General features: G+C 42.9%; 1 protein-coding gene across 5 annotated transcripts in view; it reads left to right on the top strand.

Moving 5' to 3' along the window:
* The window catches only part of CTDSPL (CTD small phosphatase like), an 84,963-nt gene that overhangs the window by 20,233 nt on the left and 46,687 nt on the right, over positions 1 to 18,043 (top strand). The window lies entirely within an intron of this gene.

Raw genomic sequence — 18,043 nt, forward strand, 5'->3', positions numbered from 1 at the left:
TCTGGATATAAGTTTAAAAACAGGAGCTGTGTTAGGTGGGAGAGGTTGTGTGGTTTCAGTTTGTCTTTGGTTTTTTCTTTACACTCCATAGCCTTTGACTTTAAAATGTGGTTCCACGTGGAACAGATCAGGGTGGTTTCTCTTCTGACCTTTCATCAGGGCTGTATTCTCTTTAATTACTGTGTTGACTGGTAGCAAAAAATGTAGGACACTGGGTTATCCACCAGCAGTGTTCCAAAGGAGATTTAGGGTAAAAGCACTTGGAAATCCTGTACACTGAAGTATTTCAGAAAAGTTGCTTCAGAAGTTCTTGAAACCATGTGGAGGTCTCTCAGCATGGAGACCTGGGGGGCAGTCCTGGTAGTGCTACATCCTGCTCTGCCACTGAGAATTGGTGGCTTCTTATTTCCCAAAACAAATCCGTTTGAAGTGTGATCGATATCTGTTTTTATCTTGCCCTGCATATCAAGCTGTGTTTTTAACGTGCACCTGCTTTTTATTTAAACAAGGTCACAGCCCTATTGCTTAAAAAAAGGGATCATCAGACCACCTTTGCAAGTTTATTGAGTCTGACCTTTTACTGCCATCTTCATAAGTCTCACTGGCTTTCCCTTTTACTGCCATCTTCATAAGTCTCACTGGCTTTCCCTTTCCACTCTCTTTTTGACTTCATGACCCACCTGTAGAGACAAATTTGCCAAACAGACTGTTAATTGTTGTGGTTGCTTTTGCTGGAGTCTGTAATAAGACATCTCATGATGGAAATGTGGTTGTTCACGTTGAAAACCTGATAGATGAACATGTCACCGGCGACATGAAACATGACAAATGTGCCTGCAGTCATTTCATTCATCACTACAAATGGGATTCTCTTCATCTGCCTGGCGTGGATGCACATGCAGAACAGATTGAAGTATTCCTGTGTCAAATGATAGTGTAGATTGAGTGGGGTGGTAGAAACATTTGTTGTTACAAGAGATTGTTGTAAGTTTGGGGATCTCCTCTGCTGTGTGGTGACAGTGGCTATTTCTTGACACATGATGGGAACCTACTGATGTCCCTCTGAGTTGTCAGCATCCCTGGTCTTGAATGTTGTGTTTCCTCTTTTATTTGCACTCCTTGAATTCTGGAGGTCTTAAGTCTTTAATGTTACAAATATTTGAATGTGCCCAATGCTGTTCAGAAATAGTGTGTTTAAAAAACCAAATCAACCTGGAACAAGCACATCATAATTTTTATCTGTTCTTCTAAGGATGTTTATTACTGACTAAAATGTTGGTGGTCAGTTTATATTCTCCCTATAAGGAAAACTTTAAGGAAATCCATAAGCATTATACTGGCCACTGTGCCTGTGGACCTGTGTTTTTTACCACACTGTCTTCAAAGATTAATTTAGAAACAAACAAAAAAAAAAAAAGTCACAAAATTTGGGTTTTGTTGTTGTTTCTAATCCTCTCTCACAGGCATTTGAGTTCAGAATTCATTTAGAAAAATGCTTAAAAGAAACAAGCAAAGAAAAACCCTAAAAAAAAAAACCCTACAAAACAAAAATAGTCTTATTTGGTGTGGTTAGTCACAGAGGGGAAGCCTTGGTCTCTGTGGCAGCTTTCTTAAAAGGAGCTGGGCAGCTTTGCAGTTTGGGCAGAACAGGCTGTAGGCAGGCCCATGTTTGATCAGAGGGGAAACATGCCCTGTCAAGAGGTGCTTTTATGGGGACCTGAGTAGAATTATAGATCACTTTTGTGTGTTACTGCCTCTCTGGCAGTTCTTAAACTCTGAAAATATAGCCTAAAATTGGCTTGGTAAGAAAGTAAGATTCAGCCCTTAAGGATTAGTATACCCCTCTCAAAATGGCTTTCATATTTCATCTAGACATGAAGATTTGTTACAGCACTTACGTTTTTAAATATCTAGGATGAGTTGTGCGTTTGTGAAAAAGGATCAGTGCAAGCCACATGTGCCAGATGTGGTAAAAGCTGTGGCTGTGATAGGAGGGGATCTGCAAAGGGCAGGAAAATGCAGGGTCTGTCACAGGAAGGGATTTCAGTGTGGGCAGGGTCCTTCACTGGTGACAGATGACAATTTTAGTCATAGAATGGTTTGGGTTGGAAGGGACCTTAAAGATCATCCTGTTCCAGCCCCCTGCCATGACCAAGGACACCTTCTGCTTGCTCCAAGCCTCATCCAGCCTGGCCTTGAACACTTCCAGGGATGAGGTGGGCAACCTGTGCTGGGGCGTCTCCACCCTCCCAGTAAAGAGTTTCTTCTTTATTCTATCTGCCTTCATTCAGTTTAAAGCCATTCCCACTTTTCCTTTCACTCTATGCCCTCGTCCAAAGTCCCTCTCCAGCTCTTCTGGGGCCTCTTTAGGCACTGGAAGGGGCTCTCAGGTCTCCCTGGAGCCTTCACTTCTCCAGGCTGAAAACCCAAACTCTCCCAGCCTGACTCCAGAGCAGAGGTGTTCCAGCCCTTGGAGCATCTTTGTGGCCTCCTCTGGACTGGCACCAGGAGGTCCATGTCTGTCTTATGTTGTGGCTGATGTTTGAGCCACAGGAGAACTCTGGGGTTGCTGGAAGGCGCAGGAAGAGACAGTCTGTGGTCTGTGTTCATACTCCATGTGTGTGTTGTAGGGTGGACTAAGATGTACTTGGCAAGAAGAGGAGCCTTGAAGATGATCCAGAGCATGTCGATAACACTTCCATTTGCTGTTTGAAGGCTGCTTCCCTGTGCTGTGGTACATCAGAGCAGTGTACCTTAGTGCTGTCCTCGCTCGGTGCAGTGTCACCTTCAGGATTGAAGGGTCTCTGTGACATAGTAATGAACACTCGAACTTCATTCGTGGGGCTACCAAGAAAGAAGGACTGAGATGAAATGTTAGACTGTAAAATAGTAGCACCAGGAAGCTGCTGCAGTGGGCGAGTGTCCTGGTGTCTGTCAGCAGAATGGGCTGTAAAGTGAGCACTGCTGGTGGTGTCAGTACAGTCCCCGTTACACTGGGGAGTTTTTCTTGGACAACTTCATAAACTCTTGCTGTGCTTTCACTCAGGTACCTGCAGTCAGCGTGTGCCTTGTGTTGTGTGAGTGCTGGAGTGATTCAAACCACAGAAGATGCTGGTGAAATGTTTTTTTTTTTCAACTAAACACTTGGGGAAGGGGTGCAGCGGGGGCACATCCTCCTGTGTTCCAACAGACTTTGATGCAGGAAGAGCAGCTGAGAGAGATCCCTGGAGGCACCAAGGGCACAAAAGCAGAAGGTGGCTCAGAAAAGGGTGACTGAAATGGTGACACTTACCAGAAGGTTCAAGGGGGAAAAGAGAGAAAGAGCAGAAACATTAAAATCAGTGAGCTACAAGGTGGTAAACTTCAGTAATCTGTGAGAAGCTGGCAGCATGACTCAATTCTTTCAGATGCAAACCTGAAAGAAAAAGAGGATTTAAGATGAAGTAGCAGTTTAACAGAATTTTTTATTATGGAGATGGCACAGGCTGTCCCAGTTCAAATGAAGGATAGAAAATATAGTAACTTACTAAGTTGATAACTTTTTCCAGCATAAGAAGGAAGGAAGGAAGGAAGCCTGCAAAAAGTCTGCCCTAGTTTCCAATAGGGATGATTTGAGCAGGGATAAATATAAAGAATATTTTTGCTTCCCTGATATTTTTGGATGTTGTTTTTAAATTATTTTTAATTAATTTTTTTATGTTCTCCGACTTGTGCTTGCCAGAACATGCACCTGGCAGTGGCTGTGGGGAAGGCAAAGAATTGGTGAGTATTGTAGTAGTGAAAGGAAAACAAGGGATTTGGTCTGGTGCTCAGCAGGAAAGGGAAGTCACCAACTTCTGACACTAAAATATTGTATTAATATGGGGGAAGGGAAGCTTGTATCAGTCTCTGGCTAAGATTTTAATTGGGAGCAGATGGCAAATTAAATCATTGGGTGCCTTGTGGCTGGTGTGAAACTGTACAACTTCAGAACTGTGAGCTGTTACCTTTGACACCTTGTGAAGAGTAAATAAGCTTCTAAAAAAACCCATAAGAATTAAAATAATGCCTAGGCTGCCTTATTTATAATTTCTAATTTCAGTTTTCAGAAAAGAACGCAGAAACTTGAGAAATACTGCAAGAAACCAAGGAAGCCAATAACACCCAGCAGATTTTTCTCTTCAAAAATAAACCATGTCACAGAAACTGAACTTACTTCTGTAACTTGATAACAGGGGAAAGAAAAATTAGTAGATTACCACGCGTTGAAATAAAGCTTTTAAGAATAAGCTAGAAAAATGGGGTCTGCATATAAGCTGCTGGAAAATGGGTGCAGAAATCTTTGCATAACGTGTCAGTAGTCCAGGGCCTTCACAGGCATGTGGCAGGTGGGACAGTGCCCTGGTGTGCTCAGATCTGTCACTGGTCACTGATGACCTGCGTGATGCAATGGAGAAGACATTTGCAGAATCTGCAGGTACTGAAATAGGAGCCACACTGGGTGTTTCCACTAAAAATAGAAAGGGCCTGGGTGAGCTAAATGTATATCCTGTGTTTTTCGTGTTACTTGATCAGACTCTTTCAAGATTTTGTGGAATAAACCACTGCGAAAACAGAAGAAAAGACAAGTGGTTGTGTTGCTAGACCTTAGAAAATCCTGAGGTATTTGTAGTAGTGAGATCTGACACGTAGCAGTAAAAAAAAAAAAAAAGGAGATATATGTCTGTTTACACATTCCAACGTGACAGCTGATTTGTAAGAACGGTGAAGTCGTCCTGCTGTACCCTGTTTTGGAAGGACGACTTCTGAGCTGCTGTGTAAAGCTTTGAGTGCTGGACTGGGAGTTGAGAGCTTTGCAAGGAGCAGGGAGAAAGCAATGAGAGTAGAAAAGCTGACCTGCAGTGAAAGGCTGAACAAATTGAGAACTTTTTTCTTTTTTTTTTTAATTCTGTGGAGAGGAATCCTGACTTTTATTTATTTCTATATCTGCCCCTGGTTCCTGTGACTGATGTGACAACTGCATGTCAGCAGTTAAATTGCCAGCAGAACCCACAGTAGTGCTGACAGTGGCACACAGGTTTTCATATAGAAAAGGTGGGTTGGTGTGGTTAATTCTGTTGTTAGTCCATGTATAGTCACTTTTTCTTTCTTCCCACCTCTTCTTGCTGTTACGTTATTAACCATTATATGCAGTTGAACGTGAAATAAAGGATGAATGTTTAAAAGCATCAGGTTCATTCATACCACCAGAAGCACCTCGAATCAGCAGGTGAAGCACCCTGAAATAAATAAATTCAGCTGGAACTTAAAGCTCTTCTTCCCTCCCTTTTCAGAAGGCACCTCTTCTCTTTGCCATATCAGATGCTTTTCGCAGAATACCTAGAGGGACTGATGGCAGGAAGGGTGCTCTGAGGCATCCTTGATTTGTGGTGCCATTTGCACATCCCATGGTTCTTCCATGAGTAGCTGCCATTGCTCAGCCAACCACAGGCATTAGGAGGTACATCAGCTCCTTTGGATGAGGCTCTGGGTACAACAGTCAGTGCTTAAGTCAGCGGTGGTTTGGTGCTGTGCTGTCTACATCTTAAATATTGTGACATTATTTAGGGTAAATCCAGTAAGAGGTGTAGTGGAGTTGGCTGCTGATCAGAGTCAGCAGTTGAAGGAATGGTGAGTCTGGGATCTGGGCAATCCTGCCCTTCCCAGAGTGCCATGTATGCCTGTAAGCAAATTTCAGGATGTCTCTGTGTGTGCTGTAGGAGTTTTACCTACGGTCAGTAATTGAGGAAGTTGCCAAAATAATTGGAAAGGATGACAGGAAGGGTTTTTTTTACTCTATTTTAGGCCGTGAGGTTCAGGAAGAAGGAATTGAGGAAGCTGCTGGGAGGGGACACACATATAACATTACAAAACATATCTCAAGATACAGAAATCTGATGCTTGCTTGGTTGGGTGTTTTCCCCCTGGAATATACTGGGGTGGTCCTGGCAGTGTTGTTGTGGTCAGGAGAGAGGAAAAGGAGATATTCACCCTCTTAGGGTAAGAAGGAAACAAGCTGTTCTGAGGATGGAAAGGGCTGCTGGTGGAGTCCAGACCTGGCATGGAGCGAGCAAGCAGAGCAGTAGATGGGGTAGATGCTTTACTGCAGAGAAACTTCACAGGTTTTAGACTAAAAGAAGAGAAATGAGAGTTGTAGACTCCTCCTTCCTTGTTTTACCCACTGGATCTGCTGCACTGGGTTCCCAGGCTGCTGTGGTCAAGCTTTTTGCTTGCAACCACATCTTCCTCCCCATCCTCCTACAGGTTCTATCACTGCTCCCACTTCCCCAACCCTGCACACAAGCCAGTGAAAGTGCTGGAGTGCAGCTCATCTGGCTCACATGAAATGCCTGACATGTAACACCGAAACACGAGTGAAGATCCTGGGACTCGGTGGTTTTCTGGCTGTAGTGGTGTTGCAAGGTTTGTTTGGACCTTCACATTTGGATTATCTGCTCTCCTCTGTGATGAATAACGTTTAGTGTGTTTGTTCAGCTGCGGGAATTTGTTAATCTTTCCTTCAGTTTTCTCCCAGGAAAAAAAAAAAAAGAAATAATCTCACCGTGGAGAAGTTTAGCAAAGATTGGATTGCGAGAGCTTTCCATGCTTGCTTTTTGCCTTTTTTTTTTTTTCTGGGAGAGTACATTTGTAGTGGTAGCTGGAAGAGCAGAGAACTGAATGTGCAGGATTAAACTTGAGGCCCCGGCTTCCTGTATAAGGGGAGAGGAGCTCACAGAGCCGAGGCGGCGGCCAAGAGGAAAAGGGTAATGGACAAACATAGGCTGTGTGGATCTCTGTGCTGCCTGCCAGCTGCTGCTGGATGGACTTCCTGCTCTGGGACACGGGGGACATTTGGGGCAGTCACTGTCACTGCAAAGCCGAGCGCAGGAGCTGGGTGAGGGCAGCTTTAGCAGCTCCTCGTGGGTTTAGAAGGCAGCAGGGGTTTGTTTCTGAGAGGGTTTTAGCTGCAAGAGCTCCTCATGAATTTTGTAGTTAAGATTAAAGCAGATATTGAGAAGTAGGAAAATGCAACTTCTTGGAAAAAAAGCAACATGAGGATTTCACTGCTCTTTAGTGGAAGAGCCACAAGTTGCTTCGTCCTTTTTTCATGGACGCTGTAAAGCCAAGCGACTTGGCAGTGCTGATTCCAAGCTTTGCCGGGACCTCACTGCCCTTGGAAAGCTGGATTAGAAATGTGTTTGTGACAGGGTTTACAACTCACTTCCATGACCTGTGATCTGGGAACAGATCAACAGTGTTTGCTAGATAGTTCCCTGCAGACCAGGCATGAGAGAGTTTCTGATTCCCATGTCTTGCCTTTCTGTAGGGAACGTGAAGAGCCCGCTAAAAGTCCAAGCTGTGGTAAAGTCCTTGAATGCTTAATCATAGCTTAATGATAATTTTAAAAGGATTTGTAATAAATGAGATAAAGAAGAAAAGTTTGTCTGTCTTTCTGTGATAATGAGCAGAGTATCCCAAATCATGTGGAATGTGATACCTTAAAGAGAAATTAGAAGTTACCTTGAAAGGATAATTGGGCTGATGTTGGTTGAAACCTGTAGTTGCAGCCATACAGTTGAGTCCACAGCATTTCTTCCAGTCATCTTAATAAAAATTAATGTTTTGCCCTTTCTTCCTTTCCCGTTTGGCTCATCTTTCCACCAAAGGCAATGCATGGAAATTGTAGAATCATTTAGGTTGGAAAAAACCCTTTAAGATGATTGAGCCCAGCCATCAGCCCCTCTCTGTGCTGAGGGAGGGACCCATTAGTGACCCAGCCCTGAGCAGCGAAGGCAGAGTTTGTGTTGGTTGTATTTGTCCTTCATCCTGCAGATTGTAGTGTGCTCCCTTCTCAAAGGACACCTTGTCCAGTTCCTTCAGTGTCATGAACTTGCTGGTGGCTTCCTGGAAAAGATGCTGGGAGCCTCCAGGGAGTTGAACTCAGCCTTGTAGCGCAGCCTCGCCAGACGCGAACACTTAAAAATGCTCCTCTTGTAGCAGCATGATTGGACTCTTGCTTTCTGATTTCTGAAACATCTGGGTTCACATTCAGCAGTTTGTTTATTTTTACACAAGCCCGAGAAGGAATCGGAAGCCTGAGGCCGTGGTGGAGCCATCAGCCCACGGAGCAGAGGCTTGAACAAGTGGCACGAGATCGATGCGGCTGCTGTTCTTAGAAGGACTCTTCTCTTCCTAGAAGTTTTCATCCTTTTACCAGGCGCTTATTTTCTCCTGCCTCTCCTCCCTTACATAATTTTTGCTGCTGTGTAAATGGTTTTTCTTGTGGATTTCGCTTTCCTGCTCGAAATCAGGATTCTCTCCTCTCCTCCGTGTAAACAAACTGGTTTTTCGTGAATGGCTGAAAAAAAAAAAAAATCTGTTCCACTTGATATTCTAACACAGAGTTATGGAACAAAATGCATTACAGTCCTTGTTGTGGATACGGTAAGGGATTATCTTTTTTTAATGACAGTTATAAAGCTACACAGAATTGTTTTAGAATTGGTCTGATAAATGGGGAAATATTTTGTTGTAGCTTAATTACGGAGAACAGGAGCTTATGGTTTACCCGTGTTTAAATATGTACATGAATCTTTTCAAAGTAATAGGGCAAATATAGTACTGTTTCTGGAGGCTTAGAAAGAAGATTTGTTCTCTAATATTAAATTTTTAATGTATTATTCATGAGGAAAGCCAAGCTGAAAGCGTTTTTTTCTCCCCTCAGTGGAAATGAGCTTGAAGAATACATTATCTGTATAGAAAAAAAGAGCATAAAGGCCTCTAACTCTTGCTAATACTGGAGTGGTGCATGCAAGTACTGTTAGAATTTCCTCAGGGAAAAGAAAACAGAATTTGGTTGAAAATAAGCTGATAGAATCATTGAATAATTCGTACAACATTACTGCAATTCAATTCCTAAAAAAATAAAATAAAATAAAAATGAGGGTAATTCCAGTCTGAATGTGCTTTTTAGAATGACGAAGTGACTGTTTATTGAAGTTGCTTTAAACTCCATGTTTAACAATTATTACCTCTCTGGTTTGGATACAGGACTGGAAAGCACATTTTTCTTACTTGTACCACTTTCAAGCTGGCTTTTCCAGATGTGTGCATTTGCACCCCAGGTGTTCGTGCAGATCTGTGTGTACTTTTGGTTTATTAAGGCAGGCAAAATGTGTGTGAGCTTTGGAATTTGGAGAAGCCTTTAAACCTATTTAGCGTTATGTAATACAATCCATTTTTTCAATGTGGAATATCTTATACCTGATACAAACTGATGTTTATAATTATGTTTTCTGCTGTAGTATCACTATAAACAAGAAATAGGAGCCAAGTGACATCATTTTTAGTGATCTTTTTCCTTGGTGCTTTCCCGTTCCTAGATCATGCTTGGTTTAGTTGCCTGAAATGACTCCAGGAAAAAAAATAGCAAGTTGCATGTTTAGAAAAGAGCTCTCCAGATTTGCCTGTTCCACTGCCTGTTACTAGAACCTTATGCAACGATTAGGTTATTAATTGGAAAAATATCTGGAATTAGTAATGTCCAAACACCACAATTATATCTTATGGAAAGCATAACTTAATTGTTACTTAAATGCTAAGACCTCACCTATCAGGATTTCCTAGATATGGTTAATGTCATTTCCAGACATTGGATAAAACAGGAATTTTTGCTACCTGTGATAAGGGAGTAAAGTTTAGGATGTGACAAGCTAAATACTCCTCTAGAGCTTACTATTAAATTATATGAGCACCTCTCAATTTTTAATATATATATTCAGCCCCAGGCTCCCAGTGAAAGGCTGTGTGCCTTACTTGAAAATAAAAATGAAGAAAGAAATGTTCTACAGGTGTTTTTTATCTTGGGTTTAAAAAGTTTTTCTTATAGACAAGGAACCGTGGCACAAAACTTACAAAGCTGCTTATCCAAAAAAAAAAGGAGATTTGGAATGGAGCAGAAAAGTGGATCTAGCTCTCCTTGGACTTGAACTGGTTGTTCTCAAGGGTGGAGTTGACCTTTCCATGTGTGCTTTGCAGTACATACATCCCATTAAGAAGTACAATGCAAGTCTTTCATCACTTGATGCAGAGTTTGGGAAACCTCAGTTCTGTGTCCTCAGCTGTCACTGGGAGCTGTCACTGGGAGCAATTAGAACCTTCTGGGTCTAGCTGGATTTTTGTATCCTTTCCTTTTGATGGGAGCATCCAAAACTTGTGGTTCCAGGAGAAACTGCGTGTTTCTTCCGTGTTCACTTCCAGCCGTAATCCTTAATGTTTGGTATGAAATTCCCAATGGCATGAAGGACCAGCTGACAGAGGGGTTTGCATCATAGGCAGGATGTCTCAGATTGGTAGAACTCGCAATTTTTTAATGTTGTCTGTGAATACACTTATCCTTGGGATTGAAGACAAGGCGTGAAATGGTGGTGGGAAATTTAAAACCTGTGGCCAGAGAGCAGGTACAAACATTCCAGGAGTGTTGTAATCACCTCGTGTTGTGTGCAGGTGGGGGTGAAGCGTGTTTGAACGTGTGGCTTGTGAAAGGTATTTGGAAATTGTGCTCATCCTTCTCTTAAAGGAAGGGGTGAAACAGCCTCTTCAGTGCTTGGCTCACCTGTACATGTGCACCAGCTGATTCAGTAAGGCCTTTGAACAGTTGAATTTTCTCCAGTGAGAAAGAAAAACCCCAAGTTTTGTGAATACCGTGTTTGTTTTAAGTACTCTGTGGCCAAGGCATCCCCTGGATGAGAAAACTTTCCACTTTCACCTCTGGGCAAAAGGAGGAAGGAAGAGTGTCAAAAAAAAAAAACCTGCTGTGAAAGCCCATCCAGAAGCTTTGCCCTGTTTATGTAAGCTCTTTCCCTTGGGAATTGTGCTGTGGTCTTTTCAACTGCTACACAAAGTATTTTGGACAAATAATCTTCCACGAAACGTTCAGTCATCAGAATTTTCTGTACAGTGGCATTTTTTTTTTTGCAGCCTATTATGGACAACTCACAGGATTCCCCAAGAATCCTGAAGGCTGGGAGCACACCTGGGAGGTGCAGGAAGCTGTGTTTGGTGACCAGTGTGTTCCCAATCCAGCCTTGTTATGGAATCTCTCGCTGTTCCCGTGTTTTGTTTTTCTTAGGCACAGCCTTTTCCATTTGTATTTTGGATATGCAGATTAGTGGTGTGGAGCGGTTAGGAAATAGCAGCGTTGGGTAGAGGAGCAGAAGGATTAAATGAAGGGGTTGTTTTGCAGCATTTTTAGGATAAGCAACTTTGTTGGATTGTTTCTGGTCTTGGCCAACTCCACGGACTTACAGGAAAGACTGAAGTGGCGCTGTGGGGGATGGTGATCTTTCCCCTAACTGTAAATGTTTGCAGTAAAAACAGCTGAGCTGTTCACCAGGGGCTCCCAGTGGAGAGGAGGAAAAAAAAAATTGGCACTTTTAGGGTGGGTTCTAGTGTGAGAAAATCAGATGAATTGTGCCCTACAAGTGCTTATCAGCTTGGCTGTGGTCAGCTGGGCTGAGGGCCGAGCTACCAGGAGGTTAAGGAGAACATCCACAGAAACTACTTTGGAGCTATAATGATGTAATTAGAACAAAAAAAATAATAGTTTTGTCCAGTGTTGAGACCCGTTACCACCCAGAGACTTCCCACCACCAGCTGGCTGGGTGTTGGCAGGAGATTTTTGGCAGTGCATGTCTTAAACACACTGGACCTTACTTTGTTTATTTTTCAGGGCTGGAATTCCTTGCTGGTGTGGGGACTGTGGGAGGGGACCAGTGCCTTTGTTTATGCTCACATGTCACTGGAGTAGAGTTCTCCAGCAGAAAGGAGAATGTCTCTGTAGTGTTGCAAGAGCTAGATCCAGAATTTTACTCTTGATCTTTGTGAAATTTTGTTCTGGGAAAATCCTGTTTGGTCGTGGGATTTCATAGAATCACAGAATGGTTTGGGTTGGGACCTTAAAGATCATCTCGTTCCAACCCCCTGCCGTGGGCAGGGACACCTTCCACTAGACCAAACTGCTCCAAGCCCTGTCCAACCTGGCCTTGAACAATTCCAGGGATGTGGCATTGTGGAAGTATTGCCCAGCTTCTCTGGGCGGCCTGTTCCAGTGTCTCTCTTGGGATGTTTTCCTCTGTTCCCAAGAAAAATAAGATCTCCTAAGACAGGCGCTAATGAAGCCAATAATGCAGCTATTTGTCCTCATTTTGGTTATGGAGGAGCGGGAGGGGTGCCAGGTATTTATCTTGTTTTGCAGCAGGCGTGCCAGTGAATACAGAGCTTTCCTGCTGGAGCTCTGTGCAGCTTTGGGAGATCAATTCAAATGCAGAGCCTGTTTAGATTTTAGTAATTCACTGAATGTGCTGGGGCTGGGCAGAAGGAGCCAAATGGGCAGGGAGAGGCTCTGCCCAAACTGATAGCGCTCAGCCAAAAGCCTTTAAAATCGCTTGTGCCGTATAGTACAGGGCATAATACTTACTATTCGGGCCAGAAAGGGGTTTTTAAAGTTATCAGGGTAAACAACACACCCGGCTGTGCAGGTGTGACCGTGTCAGGCACCGCTTTGCTCAGTGCAGGTTTGCCGCACGCAGCTGGGGGTCCCGGGGGCACGCGGGAGGGTTTTCAGTTAGAAATTGTTGTTGCTGTGCCCCTCTTCCCTTCAGTTTGGGTTACCAGGGGGTTGGTTGTGTGAACACCTGCTGGCAGAGTCAGTGCAGCCACCTGAACTGGAGAGGGGCAAAGGCTGAGTGGGTGACAGCAGCACAGGGAGCGTGAAGTGGCTGAAGAGGAGCAGTGCTGAGTCCTGCAGGCTCTGTAAGCTGAGAGCTTGTTATTTGTGACGAGAGGAGAAGGGGCACATCCTCAGGATGGCTTTTTAAGTGCTTGGGTAGGTACAGACTTAATGTGAGTTCGCATTTGTGGGTCGTTGTGCCTGGGATTTCCCATCTAAGCGTAAGTGCAGTAAATGTACTGGATCCATCATGTGGTCTGGGCTCCTCCGTGAGCTCATCAGCTGCTTCTCTCCCCTGAGCAGAACTGGGACCTCTGCTATTACAAGTGCTGGTAATAAGAGAAGGCTCCTACCTCCCGAAGAGATGAAGAGTAAGTGCTCTGCAAGACCTGGCTTTCTTTACTTCTGAGAACAACAGGCACTGTAAGATCTCATACCCCATCCCTGGAAGTGTCCAAGGCCAGGTTGGACGGGGCTTGGAGCAACCTGGGCTAGTGGAAGGTGTCCCTGCCCATGGCAGGGGGGTTGGAACTGGATGATCCTTAAGGTATCTTCCAACCCAAGCCATTCTGTGATTCCACAATCTATTTAATGTAAATGGTGGAAGTCTGGCTCTTTTATCCCAAGGAGGAGAAGGATGCAAAACAGTGGGGGTAGTATTGCATCACTGCACACTAAATACACTGCTCACCCCTGCCACTGCATCAGTGCTGAAGGAAAAGAGCTTTATTGGGTTTTTGTTGGTGGTGGTGGTGGTGGTTGTTTTGGGTTTGTTTTTTGGGCAGTGACCAGCTGATGTGAAATATTCTGCATAAACAGCTTTGGTAGCTACATTTGCTGAGAGAGGCTGGGACTTGGGCAAGATGCAAAATTAGAATGATTTCTGTTGCCTCATGCCTGGGTTGTCCCATAAAATTACCACAAAGGCACATTCCGAAGAAGTAAGCTGGGGACGAGTTTTAATTTTGTTAATGGACTCAGGTGCTATTTTTACTTTCTTTTAGACTACCTTTTGGTAAGGTCAGTGCATGGCCTTTGTGTGGGAATAACAGGAGTGGGAGTTATAGAACGTATCCACATAATTACAATTATCATTTTTGCTCCAGTAAACAACAAAAAGTTACTGTACTGTTTTTGTTGTTTGTTTTTTTTTTTCCTGATGCAATTAAGGAAACAGTTTATTTTTAACTTTTCCAAACTTGCAGAGCTGAAGACACTGGTTATTTAACATAATTATTAGTTACCATACAGCACTCAGTCTTTCCCATGAGTTCTCTGTAAAACAGCAGGTGGGTTGCTTTCAGCACTGCAGGACTGTTAGAAGTTAGAGCTTGGGCATTAAATCCTGTGCATTCCTTTAGTACAAAGTTTAGGATATTTCAAATAGGTCAAAAGTACTTGACGTCCTGGGTATTTGGAGAAGCAATTAAACGTGTCTGCAGCTGTTCCAACCTGCAGCTGAATTGTCAGCTTGGTTGAGGCATCTAAGTACTTGTTTAAGGCACCAAAGTGCTTTTTTTAAAAATCCCCTCCTGTTAATAAAATAAAATAAATTAATCTTTCTTATTAGCTGAATTTCTCAACGAGCAATAAACTGTGTCTTTGTTCTAGAAAGGAATTGCTGGAAGTTCATCAAGTTTTCGATGCCCTTTTTTTTTTTTTTTTTTCCAAAACTGTAGTCACTTTATCATACAAAGCTTGCAGTTTCCTGTATCTTTTGTTTCATTCCTAATCTAGTTTTAGCTTTCTAAATATCAAATTTCCAGGTGGGAATGTGCTGCTTTCAATGGTCTGGGAATGCTGAATGGGTAAAATTATCTTGAGTCCAAAGTACAAGGTCAGAAGAGCTTGGATTGAATATTTTCCAACTTATTTCTTGGGATCAGTTGAAAATACAGTTAATATTAAAAAAACCCCGGAGTTTAAAAGCCAAGGAGAGAGAGGGCTCATGCAGCACCAGTGAGATATTTTAGCAAATTATTAATGAGACTTTACAATGTGCTTCTGTGGGGTTTTTTCCTCACTTCTTTACTTAGTGTGTAACAATAGATGCTCTGTTACAGCTTCAAATTTTTGTCAGAGATACCTGGCAGAGCTTCTCTTCTGCAGGTGACACTTCCATTGAACTGAAAACCCGCAGTGGTTGATACTGTAATTACTTTAGATTTAAAATAGTTACAGAATATATGTAGGTTTTACCGAAAACTTAAGCTGGAGAGAATTTTGATCAATTTAACTGGTGAGGGCGGATGCAACAGCTTGAAGAAAGCAAGCAGCAAACAAAATTACATTTTTTTCTCTCTGCAATAGGCACTTGTATTACATGTCCATAAATACTGCAAGTATTAAAAAAAATGAATTCATGAAGGGTAGTCCAAGATTGGGTAAAATCCACTCCATGGAAGCTAAAGCTGGAGAAGAAATTATTTTGGCAACAATTTCTCCAAGTCAGATTGTGTCCCAGCAGATACTCCAGTGTAACCTGGACTGCTCCTTGAGAAATCCCTGCAACCAAAGATGCAACAAATAAGTTCGTAATCAAAATCTGATGTTTTTATTTTGCTCTGGATTCAAGTAACCTGCTAAGTGATACTTGCTGCATATGGTGCCTGTAAATGGATTTTAAGAGCGTTTTAGTTGTTACTAACAGCTGTTGCTTTTAAATTATAATAATGACTGAAGCATAGATAATACAGTGATTCAGATAAAGTTTCCTCTTCCAAATGAGTGGGATTCCTCTTTATTCCTTTGTCTCTGGGTTTCATAATGTAGAGGAACTTGGGGAGGGGCAGGGAGGAATGGAGAAAAACAGTAATCATACCAAATAACTAAAGCTCTGTTAAAGTCAATGTCTTTTTAAAGTTAAGCCACCTCTATTTTTCTTCCAAAGAAAGAAGGTACCTGTTTCATAGTTAGTCATGCACGTTCTATACTCCATTAAGACAAAATCTTTTCCAGAAATTTTATGATTTAAATGGCCTTGGTTCTGTAAAACATGTTGGCAGAAACACCATTGTTTTACATGGGTACTTTCACACAGGGTGAAGTTTTTGGGATCTGCAGTGAATATTCACAAAATAGCAGTGGGTTTGGAGAAATAAGTGGGGATTGGAAGTAGGCATCAAAGGAGCTGCAGAGAAAAAGGTGTCCTAGTTTGTTTTTTGCTATTAGGGATGTGTTCTTTTGGGGAGCAAACTTTGGATGAGTGATTTCCCTGGCAGGAATTAGAACTGTAGCCTGTCCCAAAATATCCCCAGGGAGTGAATGAAAAATTCATGAGGCGAAATGGAGAAACAAAACTTCTCCTTGCAAAGGAGCACCCTTTAACACATTTTTGCAACGTGAATTTGTTAGAGAAGAGCTGTTCCTAGGAAAGAGAGGAGAAGGCTTGCAAAAATAGACTAATTCTTTGGATTTGATGCCTTACTGAAGTATTTGCTGCAGAAAGTGCCGTAGAGAATGTTGCTGTCTCTATGGGAACATCTTAGGGCTATATTTAGGAAAATTAAATTAAGCTTATTCTCCTCAGATGATCAAGGCTTTGCTAAGGCTTTAATTGGAGGTGTGGTGGTTTTTGGTGGTGGAGGGGAAGAGGTGAGAGGAATTTCTTCTACCTTTGGGTTTGGTGAACCACTTGTCTTATACTTTTCAAGTCAAAAAAAAAAGAGAACTAAAACTGTCACCTATGTTTGAGTCAACCTGTGTGTGGCAGGAGGCTGGAAAAAGCTCAGCTGAATTTCACAGCTTCAGGTTGTGAATTTGGCCATTGGGAGGAAAGAAAACCCTGTTAAACCCCTTATAGACATGTGGTTATTAAACTGAACAAACTTGATAAGGAAATGAGCTGATTATAGGTCTGGTGTCCAGCAATATCCTCCAGGTTTGGATCTCTCTTTGTCTTGAAAAATTAACGGATTGGGTAAAAGCTGTGCGGCAGGTGAGGAGCTTGGTGTTTTACACACTGTGTGGTGCCTGTGGAGCACAGAAAAAGAGGCTTTTACAGCTTTTTCATAGTGATTTCGTGGCATAACTTCCTGAGGAAGATGTGGCCTTGGGCTGCAGAGCCCCCCTGTGTGTGTCAGTCTGTCCATTCATACCATGGGTGATAAGAAAACACACTCTCCCAAAAGACTTTTCTTTAGCTTTATCACTCTCTTTTGTTCGATCAGCATTGGTTCAAAGGCTTTTTTTTTTTTAATGTTATTATTAAACCAGCTTTGAATTAAATCAGTGAGCGTGAGGGGACAAACATCCGAGTGCTCGGGCTGTGTGATGGCTCCAAGTGCCGCCTGTTGCCTTTCCTGTGTTGGAGCTGCTCGGGGTTGAGCAAGTTGTTCTTTTCTGCCTTTCCCACCGTGTCCCACGTCAGCACAACCCGAGGCAGAGCCGAGCGGATACTGTACATATTTCTGCTCTGTAAACACACGCTTGTTTACATTTGCTTCCCTGCCATTCCCACTCGGATCCTCTCCCGCTGCCAGAGGGGATCAGCCGTGACTAACAAACGCGGAGATCCGGCCATTTTGACCCCGTGTGCTGCTCCTGTTTCCATTTGTTTGTTTCTCCTTCGCCTTCCCTCCCGAGTATTTAACAAAGTATTATTAAATATCTTCCAGAATTTTTTTTTTTTGAAGAGGCCAGACTTGGAGCGATTCGAAAGAGTCGGGATAGGCAAACATCTGATCTGGTTGCCGTGTGTTGCTTTGTGGTTGAAGACAAAACTTAGGTGCTGAGTAGAACAGAAATAAAGCAACCTCCTCGTTTGCAAATAGGTGTTTTCTGCAGTGCAGAAATCAGTTCTAATTGACTCCTACAGCTTGATCGTAAGCTGCTACTAATATTTGGCACAATTTTCTTCAGGCAAACCCTCCACCATGCTTGCAGCACCCCGTGGAACCTCAGCACTGCGAATTTTGCAGCTTTAGGCTCCCAGGTCTTTGCTGATCCAGCTTCACCAAACCGTGACGTTACACCAACATTGCAAATACATCGAATTCTTTCTATCAGCAGAAAAGGCCGGGTTGGATTCACAGGCCACATCTGCTGGTGAACTTTGTGCAGTCTATTTTTTTTTTTTTTTTTGCCCCCCCTCTTCTTTTACTAGAAGAAAGGTTTGTTTGTTGGCGGCTGCTCGGGGCGGGACAGGAATGTAATGCATGCACAGACTGCGCAGTATTTCCTGTTCAACTGCCGCTCCAAACCCCGGCGCTGGGAAAATCTCCAGATCCAGCAACTCAGCCTTTGCTCAGACAACCGAGAAATGCTGCAAGCTCTTCAGTTTTTTTTTACAGAAAA

The sequence above is a fragment of the Lepidothrix coronata genome, unplaced genomic scaffold (assembly GCF_001604755.1).
Source record: "Lepidothrix coronata isolate B3197 unplaced genomic scaffold, Lepidothrix_coronata-1.0 Scaffold151, whole genome shotgun sequence".
Classification (NCBI taxonomy): Eukaryota; Metazoa; Chordata; class Aves; order Passeriformes; family Pipridae; genus Lepidothrix; species Lepidothrix coronata.